A 17,134-nucleotide genomic window follows, 5' to 3' on the forward strand; every position below is an offset into this window, starting at 1 on the left:
AACTCGGCTCTCTCAGCATCATCCCCAATGTTAGCTGTAAACTCCTCTGCTCTTTGTTTTCGAATCTTATCCATAGAAGTTTTAGAAAATCTCATAAAATCTATACCTCGGGGCATCACGGGTACAGGCTGAGGGTTCGAAGGGGGTGGAGGAGGTTGCGTTTGAGTGGCTGGGTTCACACGGACGAACTCAGCATACCAATCATTCATCATTTGGAAGAAGGCCTCTCTAGCCTCCCCCCTTGGCTCACAGTTAGGGGTCTACACTCTTCAGCCACCGTCCCTTGAGTGGGGGCTGGTGCATTGCTTTCTACGTTATCCGCTAGAGCTCGGTCGAGATCCATTACTATATGAAAAACACAGTTTAATATTGTCAGGAGCCGTTACACTATCACAATTTACGCATGACATGAATAGTTAGACACAAACACATGTTACGTAGTCCGAGAACCAACTAAACCGTAGCTCTGATACCACTAAATTAACACCCCTTACCCGTATCCTAGACTGGGACAGGGTACAAGCCATTACCGGACTTAAACATAAACAAACATGCAAAACCGGGCCATAAAATTTCATCCAATCTAAAACCTTCAAAACAAGTTAAAATGTCCCTATTATGGACCTACTCGGCCCAAAACATACCTTATTGGTCGTCCAAGATTAAACCGAGAACTTACGGAGATTTTAAGAAAATTTCTAGGTTAAAGCCTCACACGTCCGTGTAGAGGCGTTGCACACGCCTGTGTGCTTGGGAACATGCCCATGTCCTACTCCCGAGTTGAATTTTTGGATTTATTATCTACTTCAAACCTACAAAGGTTTTCACACAGTCGACAACACGCCCGTGTCCCTCACACGGCCTGGCACACGCTCGTGTGGTAGCCCGTGTGATTTTAGCGAGCATTCTGTTTATGACGCCATCATACAAATTTAAGGCACACGGCCAAGCACACGCTCGTGGCCAGACGCCGTGTCCTCCACACGGTTGAGACACACGGCCGTGTCTCTGCCCATCTGTTTACTACCATGCAAGTTTACCTAAAATTCAAGGTGCAGGGGACACACGTCCGAATGACACGCCCATGGAGCTGACCATGTGTCATGCATGGCCTAGACACATGCCCGTGTGGCTAACCATGTGGACCATTTGGAGGCTACTCTCCAAGCCATTGGTCACCCTTAAACAATCATACACTTCCACATGTTCAAAGGCATATCCCATGATATATTTGGACACTTAAACATGCAACATTATAGCATCACTATGACTCATTTCTCATACTAGACCATTAGTATTCACAAACTTATCATTTAGTCATTCCACACCAATTTCATGGTTTACCATACTCCTTATTATCATTCCATTATGAGTGCTAAATCATGCAACCACTTACTAGCAATTGAATCGTCATCCATCAACCAACATATACACATCTTAGTATGCATGTAAGGATAAACTTAAGGATACATCCCAATCATTAATATGGACCATATCACATGGCCACATACAAAATAATCAATACCCAAATACGCCATTATACTTGGCTACTTCAGCATGACACATATACACAAAATAGACAAGTTTCCTATACATGCCATGACCAAAATAATTAACCCCTTTTTTTATACCCAAAGTTCTTGAAGATAGTGCGATCGGAGCTCCGACGTCCCCCGATTCTTGGAGCTAGCTTGACGTATCTACAGAGAAAGGAAAAGAGAGGAGGGTAAGCTATAAAGCTTAGTAAGTACACATACAAATAATCTACATTTTGCAACTATTGAATATCTAAGCATAATTGCTTATCCATTATGATACTTTTCATTAAGTATACCCCATTCATATGCACATGCTTATCCAAATACATATCTTTTCATATACTAAATCCTCATAGGGTTTTAGTACGTACTTGTGCCATACTGTACACATATGGCCTAATCAAATTTTACCTTAGGGATTCATATTACGTTACCCATTGAACACTTGGAATATGATTCGGACACAAGGAAGGAATGCACTGAAGTGCCCAAACATAGCCTTGGCTACCTAATAGAAAGTGCACTAAAGTGCCTCATATCACAAAATCACACGCCGCTCTCAACGGGGGTACTCAAAGAGGTAAGAGAGTATCCGAACACAACTCATGATACCCAGTACCTGGACCCTAGCATGTATCACATATTAAATGAGCTCATAACAGACATGACTATCCTAGTGACATGTCACTTGTATCCTCAACTATTCCTAAGGTTCAAATGGAATTTTAGACTTCCAGACCTTTACCTAACGTACTCACATAATGGTTTCTTTCTCATGGCCAATGTCTCATAATCATGTAGCAAAGCATCAGAACATGTTATATTGTCAACTTAGTCAAATAAGCATATTAAGCGTGCATATATCAATAAATTATTTAATAACAATAATTAATGTATTTATTTTCATTTTTACTTACCTCGGTACAAAATATTAGAAATCGAGTCTAAACTTCGTAAACCTTGTTCTTTCCCCAATCAAGGCCCGTATCTCGATTTTCTTGAACTATAATACCAAACTTAGCTCGTTTAATACATACATTACTCAAAATGACCCAAAATTCATACTTGGGTAAAATTACTATTTTACCCCTATACTTTCAAATATTTTCAATTTAGCCCCTAGGTTTGGATAATGCAATGTATGAGATTTCTTGGTTACCCAAGCCTAACCAAACGTTTTTCATGTTCATAACAGCCCACATTTTTCCTTCATTTCATATTTTCCTACCATTTTCTACAACTTTTACAAAATAGTCCCTAAAGCCATTTTCATGAAAATCTATTTAGTAAAAGTTATTTACCATCTTTTAAACTTTCATATCCCTCCATAAATCATCAAAACATAAACTTCTCATGCATGGGTAAATTTCTAAACCTGAGCCCTAGCATGAAATATGGGTAGAAATAGAGAGAGCAAGTTACCTGGATTTCAAAAATACGAAGAACATTAAAAACAGGGCTTGGGAGCACTTATTATTGAGCTTGGAAAGCTTTAAAACCTTAACTATGGAGAACCTTAATTTTCGACAGCAACATGGATAAAATGAGCTGATTTTTGGCTTATTTTCCCATTTTATTTCATTTATAAACCAAATGACCAAAATGCCCTTAAAGCCTTTCCTTCAAATTTTTCCATACAAGCTTATTTTTGTCCAAAAACTTAGAAATTGGGAAAATTACTCTCTAAGATCTCCTAATTAATAATCCAAAGAAATTTCATACAAATTACTTCGAGAACATAAATTTTGCAACTTATTTAATTTAGTCCCTAATTTCCAATTGGACACCTTATACTAAGAATTTCTTCATAAAACTTTAACACATGCATATATTCATATTCTAAACCTTTTAAAAATCATAAAATAAATATTTTAATGTTGAATTTGTGGTCCCAAAACCACTATTCTAACTAAGCCCTATTTTGGGATGTTACAATTTGGGTACTAAATAAGCTAAATTTTGATGTTTTAGATCAAGAGAAACGTGATTCGGGTCTTGATCAGGGGAAGAAAAAAGTTTACGAGGATTAGGTTCGTTTCCATCATTTTGTGCTGAGGTAAGTACATATGTAAATAATGCGTCATTGTAGCTTATTTTTAAACATTTTATTGTTATCATGTATTATAATCTTACTTGTTTCCATAGAAGCATAAACATTGTAATTTAAGAGTAATCTACGTAATGAATAAGTACGATGACATCAGGTTAAATATGAAATCCCGTTGAACCTTAAAAATAGTATAGGATACAAAAGGTATGTTATGAGGAATTATATGGTCTGAACTCATGAGTTATGTCTAAGTTAATGAGAGAAATGTTATATGTACTGTGGGTGCGGATATTAACCTTGAGTGCAGACCCATAAGTAGCTCAATGAGCGGGCATTACATGATAGAGTTATGGGGTTCGGGTACTGACATGGCAAAAAGGCTAGTGAGTAACTCAAAATGTGAGCATTACAAAGTACGGGGTAGCTCTGACTACTCATATGACACTTAAGTGTAAACTTTTTGTGTATCCATTAGTATTTCGAGTGTTCAATGGGTAGTTTGAAGAACGAGTTAGGGAAAATTTCAATGAGGTATGTTATTAGAGAGAATAAAATTGAGATATTTTACAGATGATTACATGTATGTAGACTAAACCCATGAACAAGACCTTAGTGTGTGATGAGATATAGTAAGTATGCATAAAGGAAGTGAAGAGTAAGATAGTGAGCTTAAAATGATATATCATTTAAGTATGATAAGCCATTGTTTGATGAATTTTTTTTAATTACACTTATTTGCATATATGTACTTCCTAAGCTCACATGCTTACCCTCTTTCCTTCCCATTTTCTCATAGTGCCGCCAAAGTAGCTTGTAGATCATCGCTGAAATTCAGAGAAGCCAGCCACACTATCCTCGAAGCATTTGGTATAGCTAGTTTTATCATTTTTATTATGGCATGTATAGGAAATTTTGATTTTATTTTGGTGTCACATTGTTTTGGGGCCAAATGTGTTGGCTTGTTTTAGTATTTGACTCCTTTTGTATAAGGCCACGAAAATGGCTAATTTAAAATTCATTATATGAATGCAAGATAGTCTTTCATGAATGTGAAATTGTTGGCATGGTTGAATATATGAATTGTATATAGGCCTTAGCTATGGTTGTTGGTTGATAAATGATATTAAGTTAGACTTTGATATGTTGATTAGTAGTAAATTTTGTTTCTAGGTGGCATAGGCTTGGTAAATAACCTTATATTGTCCACATGGGTGGACACACGGGCTTGTGTCTAGGCCGTGTGTGACACACAGTCAGCCCCACGGACATGTTATATGGCTGTGTGTCCTTTGCATGCAAAATTTACAAGTATGCATGGCAGTAAAACACACGGCTAGAGAAATAGTCGTGTGTCTCAGCCGTGTGAAGGGCACGACCTAGCACACGGGCATATGCCTTGGCCGTGTGAGCCTTAAGGGTTGCTGAAATCAGAAATAGAATGTTAAGGTTTTTAGACACGGGCTAGGACACGGGCGTGTCATGGCCATGTGAGGGACATGGGCAATAGACACTGGCGTGTGTTAGGCCATGTGAAAACATCTGTAGGTTCGAATTTAGAATTTAATTCACATGGGTATGGGACACGGGCGTGTCCCTAGATGCTTAGGCCGTGTGTGTCACACGAGCCATCAGCACGGTCATGTTATAATGACCACACGGGCGAGTGCCCTATTTCATGAGTTATTTTTCTAAAGTTAGCTAAAGGACCTGAGTTGGTCTCGAATGGTTTCCAATAGTGTTTGGGGCCTCGTAGACCCATATTAAGGAGTTCAAACAAAGTTCAAAAAAGCTTTAAATTTGATCAAGCCTTGATGATTTGAAAACATTGGAAATACATGTGTTTAAGTTTAGTAACGCCTCATATTCCGTCTCGGTGTAAGGTACAGGTGTGGGGTGTTACACGATCAAGGCCAAATTGGGCAGTGTGGGCCACACGGGCAGGCCACATGGATGTGTGTGAGCCCACCTTTCTGAAATGATCTGTAAGGTTCGACGGGTCACCCATGTCGACTGTGGACCTACTGTAGGGTCGATAAGCGTTACTTAGACCCCTAAATGAGTACTCAAATTGTTTGATTTCGGTACCGAGCATGAACTGTGATATCTAAATTGATTGTATGATCTGATAAATTACATATTAGCTTGTCATGTTAGTATGTTGCATTGCATCGGGGTTAGGTTGATGTTTTGGAGGAAGTATTATAAAAGGCTCTTAAGCCTGATATCTGGTAGCTCAACTGCAATTATCTAATTATGTGCCGCATTCGGTACAACATGGTGTGTAAGGATGAGTGGGTCTATTTTATCCTCACATGGTGTGCAGGGTTGGATGGAGTTGGTGTCTAGAGGCTGGTGGGTAGGACTCTGTTATTCTATTCTGTATTACATGTTATATCTGAGGTGGGTTAGGCCCTAAATCATATATGATTCTGTATCTGAGTGGGCTAAGGTGCACACCAATTCTATAAAGGGATCTGGCTCGAACTATATGTAAATATTTGATTGATTTTGGATATTGTTCTATGTATATTTTTTTCTATGGGGATTACACACTAAGTTCGCAAAAAACTCACCCTTTTTTGTTTAATCAGTTTAGGTAATCCCCAGCATTAGACGGATCAGTGCAACGGATGACTCGACAGTGACCACTACTTCTGCCTCATGATAAATTTACGGTTTTATTCTTACCATGGTTTTAATTTTTATTTGGGGAAAATTTGAGTTAATTGTGGCCATTATGGGTTTTTGTTTAAATTTGGGTTTTGCAACATTTTATGGTTTTACTGCTAGTAGTAGGAAGACTCAGGTTTTCAAAATAAACAAACGTTTTATCAAAATATTCATGACCACTCAACAGTGTCGAAAGCTTCCGCGTGGGTTAACATTTTGATGATGATAAACTAAATAGGTGACTTAGTTTTAAAACCAGTGTTAAGATAATGAAGTGTTTTAAAACGGGAAATGAGGTGATAGCAACAATACGATTTCAAAAGAATTATCATGTGACATCACCAGATTCAACCATAACGTCTAGGCCGGGTTTGGGGTGTTACAGCTTTTCTAATTTTCCAGTTGTCTCCCTTGTTCGACGTTGATATGCCATTCGGTAAGTAACTACTCCAGTGCTATCTTAAGGTTTTGTGGTTGGTGTTTTAATGGGGTTTTTGTGTTTATTCTCGATTAGGGGAAGATTCAGAGGTTCGAAATCATTCGTCAAGGATTTAGTTGTGTGGAAGTTACCGCTGTTCAATTGAAGGTAAGGTTTGGTTGCCCAATTTACTCGATAACTCATTTGGGATCAGTTTAGTTTATCGTTTTAAGTGATTAATTTGGAGTCTTTCGGACGATTTCAGGTTCTAGTGGTCATTGCAGTGCTTTTGCAGCGAATCAATACCAGGTGTGTGTACCCAAAACGCAAAAAAACAGGATTCAACGAAAGCTAAAAGATCTCTCTGTCGACACCACACGACCGTGTGGTAGGCCATGTGTGACGACACGGCCGTGTGAACAACAAAAGCCAGGTCGTGCGCGAGACACGGTCGAGTGATGGCCAGAGTGTGGCCATGTGAACAAAAAGGTCAGGTCGTGCGCGAGACACAGCCGTGTGATAGCCAGAGTGTGGCCGTGTGAGCCACACGGGGTATGATATATAGGCCAGGCCGTATGATCCACACGGACAAGGCTAATCTAGGCGTGTAGGGCACACGAATGTGTGGGCCCACACGGGCAAGCCACACTGTTGTGTGGGCCTATTTATCTGTATTTTTCCCTAGGGTTTCACGAGTCGTCCCAAACAACTTTGAGCCTACTGTACGGTCGATAAGGGCTAACAAAACCCTAAACTGTATGATCTGTTTGACTGAAATTCTATATTGAGCATGATAGTATATGCATGTCATATCTGTATGTAACCATGTGAGCATGGTTAATTTGTATGTCTGAAACTGATTATTTTGTATCTGATATTATGTTGGGATGATATATATATTAGAGGAATGTTCTGAAAGGTAGATTATTCCTAATACCTGGCAGTACAGCTGCATTATATCTGATATGTGCCACATCGGTACAGCATGGTGTGTAGGGCTGGGTTGGTGATTCTAAACCTCACATAGTGTGTGGGGATGGTCGAATATGGTGTGTTGAAGATGGGGATAGGATTCTGTTATCTGATTGCCTATCTATAATTGTATCTGTATCTGAAATGGGCTCTAGCCCGAATCTATATCTGTATCTGACATGGGCTCAGGCCCGATTGCTAATTTGTCTATTTTGTCATATTCTGTATGTGTACATGCTTAACTCTGCTAGGTTACATACTGAGTTTTGTAAACTCACCCCTTCTCTGTCTATCTGTACAGGTAACCCTCAGTCTTAGGCGAATTGGTGCAGCAGAGGACTCAACAGTGGCCACTAGCCAAAACTGTTTTACTTGTTTTTGTTTTTATTTAAGTTTGGCGTTAAGATTTGAAAGTTTGTATTTTTGGGTCTCTCTGGACTATTTTAAACTATATGGATTTGGCTTTGGATTTACTTACTTTTTACTTTGTCATTTTTACCAAAAAACATGTTTTCTTAAAATATCGAATGAGTTTTCCTAACAACTTTATAAGCTTCTGCTAAAAACACGTTTTATCTTTAAATGATCAAATGAAAGAGAGCTTTGAAATTAATAAGAGTGATAAAGGCTAATGAACTGGAAAGATTTTTAACTTAACAATAACGGTTTTCCAACCCATTTCATGTGACACCTCTGGATTCAGCCATAACATCTAGGCCGGGTTTGGGGTGTTACAAGTGTTTTCATAATATATATTGCCATGGGTCTCAATCACATGGTCCTATACTTATTTTCATATCATGATCTGCTAGTATGGTTAGTAATATACTTGCCCTATGGGAGGCATCACATGGAATATTTTATCTGGACTTTACTTACCTAGATTAGTTCAAGCACAGCTAATTAGTTCACACATTTCTTACTCCAGATCTTACTTACATACTTACCAATCACTTTATATTCATACAATACTTCATGCATAACTTTGTTACACACATATAACATATTTACTATACTTCACAAACTTACCCATTATCTAAGGTTTTATCATTACATATGTAATGCCCCCACGCCCGAGACCATCTCCAGAGTCGAGCTTGAGGGGTTACCGAACATAATTTATCAATTTAAGAACTTCAAATCATTTGTTTCTACATTCATAGCTTTCTAGCTACCCGCGTCACAGTTACAAGAAAAATAATATCTCAAGTTAAGAAACTCGAAATCAAGATCCATAAATTTTCCCTGAATCTAGACTCATATATCCATTTACTAATTTTTTTATAGAATTTTTTATTAGGTCAATTAGTACAGTTTATTAATTAAAGTATCCCCTGTTTCAGGGTTCGACTGCTCTGACCTCTATGTATTATGAATCAGATATATCTCTATACAGAATTTCAATGACTATGAAGTTTGTTTCTCTTAAAACTAGACTCAATAAGGAATCTGTAAATATAAATAAAAGCTTCTAATTATTTTTTTAAAATTTATTATGAATTTTTAAAGTTAGAATAGGGGATCCAGAAATCACTCTGGCCCTGTTTTGTAAAAGTTTAAATATCTCATAAAATATAATTTATATTCCTGTTTTGTTCAATCCATATGAAAATAAAATCATTAAGCTTCAATTTCATAACTTACGCATCATTTATTTCCATTTATACTATTTTTAGTGATTTTTCAAATTCATGTCATTGCTGCAGCAATATTCTATTTTAAGGCAAGTTTCATCTTTCCATGAATTTTTATGAACTAGATAACCTATTAAACTTCCATCATATCAAACATAATCTAAATTAGCCATCACCATGACTTATCAATATCAAACATTTTCTCAACCAAACATGGCCATATCATAAATTATTTACACAAAATAGGTATATTGCTATACATGCCATACTTAAGTAGTTGTACAAGCCATTTACCAAGATAAAAGTCCTTTGGATAGTGTGATCGAACTTTCGACCTGTCCCGATTCCTGAGCCGCCTTGTTCAAAACTACAGTGAATGAAAAGGGAGGAGTAAGAATAAATGCTTAGTAAGTTCATATGTAAATAACAAGTAACATAACAATACAAATATACCAAAAACTTTAGCATGGTACCACCAAAACATATATGACATCTTTAAACATCATTCATCATCTTACCACCTTATCATTGTTGTATCTATTTTCAACCCGAGGGTTAAGAACATACCTGTACAAAGTGTCCATTTCACAACACTTACCCAAAACGTCACTTATATCTTAAGTGCTCTTCCATTAAACTAGAAATTTCACCTGTTGAACACATCGGAATATAACTCGGATACATGGATAATTTGCACATAAGTGCCACATATGTAATCAAGAAATCATGTAACCCGCCCCTAAGTGAACTCGAACTCAACTCAACGAGCTCGGACGTTCGCATCCATAAATGAACTCGGACTCAACTCAACGAGTTCGGATGCCTAGTTACATCTCACGAACTCGGACTCAACTCAACGAGTTCGGACATTTGCATCCATAAGTGAACTCGGACTCAACTCAACGAGTTCGGATGCTCAACCATCCTAGTGACATGTCACTTGTATCCTAATCTATTCCTGAGGTTCAAACGGGCTTTTTCCCTCGATCTCACATTTGCCGTCTTCCATGGAATATCGGAACCGATACTTAGTAGCAATTCATATTTATCAAGTAGTAAACATAATTTGCATATTACTCAACATTAACCACAAAGCATAATATTTCACGATTAAAAATCAGCATATCATATAATTAACATTAATAACTAAAAAATAACATTTATGCTACATTATTTACACATGAACTTACCTTGGTACCAAAATATAAAGATTTTGCAATTTAGTCCACAATCTTTTCTTTTCCTCGATCACGACTTGAATCTCGTTTCTCTTGATCTATAATACCAAATTAATCTTATTTAATACATACATTCATCAAAACAGCATTTAATACGAACTTTAAAAAATTACACTTTTGCCCCTAAACTTTTGCATAATTACATTTTTCCCCCTAGGCTCGGGAATTAAACTTTATTCCTTATTCTTATGTTTTATAACATGCTGATCACTTTTCCCTTCTATGGCAACATCAAATTCTCTCTCTAACATATACTTGTGACTATTAGGTATTTTTGCCGATTAAGCCCTTTTACTCGTTTTCACTAAAAACCGAGTAGCACAAGTTGTCTAACATAATTTAAAACCCCATATTCTATCATAAAACATCGAAATACACAAATTTCACCTATGTGTATTTTTCCAAAGATAAACCCTAGGTTGAATTATTGCTAGCATAAGCTTAATCGAGCTTCTGGGATTCCAAAAACGTAAAGAACATTAAAAACGGGGCTTGGAATCACTTACTATGGAGCTCGGAAGCTTGAAACAAACCCTAGCTATGGAGAACCCTTGAAATTTCAGCCTAATGAAGAAGATGGACAAAAATTGGCTTTTAATTTTGTTTTTAATTCATTTTAATAACTAAATGACCAAAATACCCTTACTACTAAACTTTCTAAAAATTCCTTCCATGTCCTAATTTTTTCCATGAACTTAAAATTGGTCAAATTTCTATTTAAGACCTCCTCATTAATATTCCAAAACAATTTCATACTAAAAACTTCTAGAATGCAAGTTTTGCAACTTATTCGATTTAGTCCCTACTTTCAATTTAGGCACTTTAGGAATAGAATTTCATCACGAAATTTTCACACAATCATGCAATCATATCAAAAGCATCAAAATAATTGTAAAATAATTATTTCTATCTCGGATTTGTGGTCACGAAACCACTATTCTGATTAAGCCCTAATTCAGGATATTACAACTCTCCCCCCCTTTAAGGATTTTTGTCCTCGAAAATCTTACCGGTAAACAAGTGTGGGTATTGGTTTCTCATAGTTTCTGCAGGTTCCCATGTAGTCTATTCTACCCCATGCTTTTGCCACAACACTTTCACAAGTGCAACACTTTTATTTCTTAGTTGTTTGACTTCTCGAGCTAAAATCTTAATCGGTTCTTCTTCATAAGTCATATCCGGTCGCAGTTCAATTTCTGTCGGTGAAATTATATGTAAAGGATCCGAATGATACCGACGTAACATAGATACGTGAAACACATCATGAATCTTCTCTAATTCAGGTGGTAACGCTAGCCGATATGCTACCGGTCCAACTTTTTCAATTATTTCATACGGTCCAATAAAACGCGGACTTAACTTGCCCTTTCGTCCAAATCTAAGGACTTTCTTCCATGGAGACACTTTCAAAATACCTTATCACCAACTTGAAACTCCATTTCCTTTCGTTTCAAATCTGCATAAGATTTCTATCTATCTGAAGCAGCTTTCAAACAATCTTGAATCACTTTCACCTTTTCTTCGGTTTCTTTTATTAAATCAACTCCATAAATCTGATTTTCCTTGAGTTTAGTCCAATACATTGGCGTCCGACATTTACGACCATATAATGCTTCATAAGGTGCCATCTTCAAACTTGTCTGATAACTATTATTATAAGCAAATTCTACCAACGGTAAATACTTTTCCCAACTACCTTGAAATTCCAATACACAACATCTGAGCATGTCTTCAAGAATCTGAATTACTCTCTCTGATTGTCCATCAGTTTGTGGATGAAAGGCAGTGCTGAAATTTAACATTGTACCTAATGCTTCTTGCAACTTTTGCCAAAACCGTGAGGTAAACCTCGGATCTCTATCCGAAATGATTGACAAAGGTATCCCATGAAGTCTAACAATCTCTCGGATATACAATTCAGCCAACTTATTAAGAGAATAATCTGTACGTACTGGAATAAAATGAGCCGATTTAGTCAGTCTGTCAACTATTGCCCAGATGGCATTTTTCTTCCTTGGAGTTAACGGCAACCCTGATATAAAATCCATAGTAATCCGATCCCATTTCCATTCAGGAACCATAATAGGCTGGAGTAATCCCGAAGGTACTTGGTGTTCAGCTTTCACTTATTGACAAACTAAGCACTTTGATACAAACTCGGAAATATCTCTTTTCATTCCACTCCACCAGTACATTTTCTTCAAGTCATTATACATCTTCGTACTGCCTGGATGAACCGCTAAACAACCATTATGTGCTTCATGCAAAATCTTTTGAATCAACTCATCATTTTTTGGTCCACAAATCCGATTTTTAAACATCAAACAACCATCAGAATCGATTCTGAAATCTGATCCCGTATCAGCTTCACACTGTTTTCTTTTGGCTAGCAAATCTTGATCATTTTTCTGAGGTTCAGAAATCTCTTATAAAAACATCGGTCTTGCTCTTAACTCTGCTAGAATCGAACCGTCATCTGAAATTTTCAACTGAGTGTTCATAACTCTCAAAGCAAACAACAACTTTTTGCTTAAAGCATCGACAACCACATTCGCTATTCCCGGATGATAATCGATAACAAGCTCGTAATCTTTCAATAACTCCAACCATCTTCGCTGTCTCAAATTCAAGACTTTTTGTGACATCAAGTATTTAAGACTTTTGTGATCGGTATATATTCGGCACTTTTCACCATACAAATAATGTCGCCAAATCTTCAAAGCAAATACCACCCCAGCCAATTCCAAATCGTGAGTAGGATAATTCTTCTCATGAGGTTTTAACTGTCTCGAAGCATAAGCCACCACTTTTTCTTCTTGCATGAGTACACACCCCAAACCATTTAGAGAAGCATCACTATACACCACAAATTCTTTACCTGATTCGGGCTGTATCAACACTGGTGCTTTAGTTAATAACTTTTTCAATTCTTCGAAACTCTGTTGACATTCTTCCGTCCATTCAAATTTAACATCCTTTCGGAGTAGTCTAGTCATAGGAGCAGCAATTATAAAAAATCCATTTACGAACCGCCGATAATACCCAGCTAGCCCAAGAAACTTCTAACTTCAGTTACGTTTTTCGGTGGTTTCCAATCAACAATGGCTGAAATTTTACTAGGATCAACCCGTATACCATCACCTGAAACAATATGACCCAAAAATCCAACTTCCCGGAGCCAAAATTCACTTTTACTAAACTTAGCATATAGCTGCTTATCTCTCAAAGTTTGCAAAAGTATCCTCAAATGCTCAGCATGCTCTGTCTCATCTTTTGAATAAATTAAAATATCATCTATAAACACCACAACAAATCTGTCCAAGTATGGTCGAAATATGCGATTTATTAAATCCATAAACACAGCAGGAGCATTTGTCAACCCGAATGGCATAACTAAATATTCATAAAGACTGTACCTTGTTCTACAAGCAATTTTAGGCACATCTGACTCTTTTACTCGCAGCTGATAATACCCAGATCTCAAGTCAATCTTTGAAAACTATGTCGCTCCTTTTAGCTGATCAAACAAATCTTCAATTCTCGGCAACGGATACTTGTTTTTGATTGTCACCTTGTTTAACTACCGATAATCAACACATAATCTCATAGAACCATCCTTCTTTTCACAAATAACACGAGAGCACCCCAAGGTGAAAAACTAGGTCTCACAAAGCCTTTATCAGTCAACTCTTGCAACTGCGACTTTAATTCTTTCAACTCTGTTGGTTCCATTCTATATGGAGCAATCAAGATCGGAGCTGTTCCTGATATTAAATCAATACTAAATTCTACTTCCCTGACTGGAGGCAAACTCGGCAATTCTTCTGGAAATACGTTCGCAAATTCACACACAACCGGCACTGATTTAACTTTCTTTTCAACTTCTTTTGTATTAATTACATACTCCGAATAAGCTTCATAACCCTTTCTCAAATATCTCTGAGCCGACATTGAAGAAATCATACTACATAATGCCTCTGATTTGTCTAGCTCAACCCGCAGAATTTCACCACTTTCACACTTTAATTCTATAACCTTTTCTTTGCAATTTATTATAGCATCATGCAATGTCAACCAATCCATACCCAAAATAACATCAAATTCAAAAAACGGCAACAACATCAAGTCGGCCGAAAAGTAATGACCCCGAATCATTAAAGGGCATTTCTTGCTTACTTTATCAACTATCACGCATTTGCCTAACGGGTTCGACACTCTAATCATAAATTCTGTGTTCTCAACAGGTATATTCATACTAGACACCAGTTTAATGCATACATATGAATGAGTAGAACCAGGATTAATCAAAGCAATAACATTAATATCATAAAGAAAAAATGTACCTGTAATCACATCGGGTGAGGAAGCATCTTCACGCGCTTTAATAGCATAAGTTCTAGCTGGAGCTCTTCCCTCAGATCTAACTGCTGCATCTTTGGCTACATTCTTACTGCTTGTTTCACTTCCAGCTTTTCTCGGATACCTTCCCCTCGAGTCTGCACCACTAGCTTTTACACTCTGAAATTTTTCTTTCTCAACTCTCTCTGGGCAGTCTCTAATAAAATGATTCGGAGAACCACATCGAAAACATTCATTTGCTCTGCAGGGACCAAAATGATTTCTACCACACCGCTGGCACTCGGGTTTAACAAATCTTGAGTTCCCTACACTGGCTGCAGAAGTATTCTGAGATTTAGGACCCACATTCTGCTTCTTAAAATTTCCATATGATTGCCCAGCTGAAACTTGGGAACGAGGATTCATATTTCTTGACTTTCCGGGTTGTTGTGAAGGTGCCTTACTCATTGGCCTTTTCTTCCAATTTCGTGTCTCAGCCTCTACCTTTCTCTTCTCTTTAAGTAGTTCTTCAGCCTTGCAAGCTCAATCAACTAGGACTACCATTTCTTTCTGTTCAAGGATCCCGACAAATACTTTAATGTCTTTGTTGAGCCCGTCTTCAAATCGTCGGCACATCTTGGCTTCTGTAGGAACATATTCCCTGGCATACTTACTCAATCGAACAAACTCTCTTTCATATTCTGAGACTGTCATATTACCTTGCTTCAGCTCAAGAAACTCTTTACATATCTGATCAATAAATCTTTCACTAATATATTTCTTCCGAAACTATTCTTGAAAGAATTCCCAGGTTACCCTCTCTTTCGGTACCACAGAAATCAAAGTCTTCCACCAATTATAGGCTGAATCTCTCAACAAAAATGTAGCACCTTTCAAACATTCTTCAGGTGTACAAGATAATTCGTCAAATACACGGATAGAATTTTCAAGCCAGAACTCTGCTTTCTCTACATCATCATCAATATTTGTTCTAAATTCTTCAGCCCCTTATTTACGAATTCTATCAACGGGGGTTCTGTGAAATTTTATCATATCCACTCCTTGAGGCATCGGAGGCATAGGTTGAGGAATTGGGAGAGGTGGGGGAGGTCGTACATTTGGATTCGTACGAACGAACTCAGTGTACCATGCACTCATCATTTGGAGAAAGGTTTCCTAATCCCTTTCTCCTCCTCCCTGACCAACAGTAGGAGGTGGGTTTTCAGCTGGCGCTGCCCCTTCAGCCGGAGCTGGCGCATTACTCTCTACTTCTTCTGCCACAGATGGATCAGGATCCATTTACTATATAAAAATCATTTAAAAAGGTCAGCAGTCATCACACTATCACAACTCATACATATGGCATGTATAGCAAAATCTGTACATACAACACGTAGTCTGAGAACCGACTAAACCTGCTCTGATACCACTAAATGTAACGCCCCCACACCCGAGACCATCACCGGAGTCGAGCTTGAGGGGTTACCGAACATAATTTATCAATTTAAGAACTTCAAATCATTTGTTTCTACATTCACAGCTTTCTAGCTACCCGCGTCAGAGTTACAAGAAAAATCATATCTCGAATTACAAAACTCAAAATCAAGATCTGTAACTTTTCCCTGAATATAGACTCATATATCTATTTACTAATATATTTCTAGAATTTTTTATTGGGCCAATTAGTACAGTTTATTAATTAAAGTATCCCCTATTTCAGGGTTCGACTGCTCTAACCTCTGTGTATTACGAATCAGATATATCTCTATACAGAATTTCAATGACTATGAAGTTTGTTTCTCTTAAAACTAGACTCAATAAGGAATCTATACAAATAAAGAACGACTTATAATTATTTTTCTAAAGTTTATTATGAATTTTTAAAATTAGAACAGGGATCCAGAAATCACTCTAGCGCTGTTTCGTAAAAGTTTAAATATCTCATAAAATATAATTTATATTCTTGTTTTGTTTAATCCATATGAAATAGAATCATTAAGCTTCAATTTAATAACTTACTCATCATTTAGTTCCATTTATACTATTTTTAGTGATTTTTCAAATTCATGTCATTGCTGCAGCAATATTCTATTTTAAGGCAAGTTTCATCTTTCCGTGAATTTTTATGAACTAGATAACCTATTAAACTTCCATGATATCAAACATGATCTAAATTAGCCATCACCATGACTTATCAATATCAAACATTTTCTCAACCAAACATGGCCATATCATAAAATTATTTACACAAAATAGGTATATTGCTATACATGCCA

This window comes from Gossypium hirsutum, chromosome A10 (genome assembly GCF_007990345.1).
Source record: "Gossypium hirsutum isolate 1008001.06 chromosome A10, Gossypium_hirsutum_v2.1, whole genome shotgun sequence".
In the NCBI taxonomy this organism is placed as follows: domain Eukaryota; kingdom Viridiplantae; phylum Streptophyta; class Magnoliopsida; order Malvales; family Malvaceae; genus Gossypium; species Gossypium hirsutum.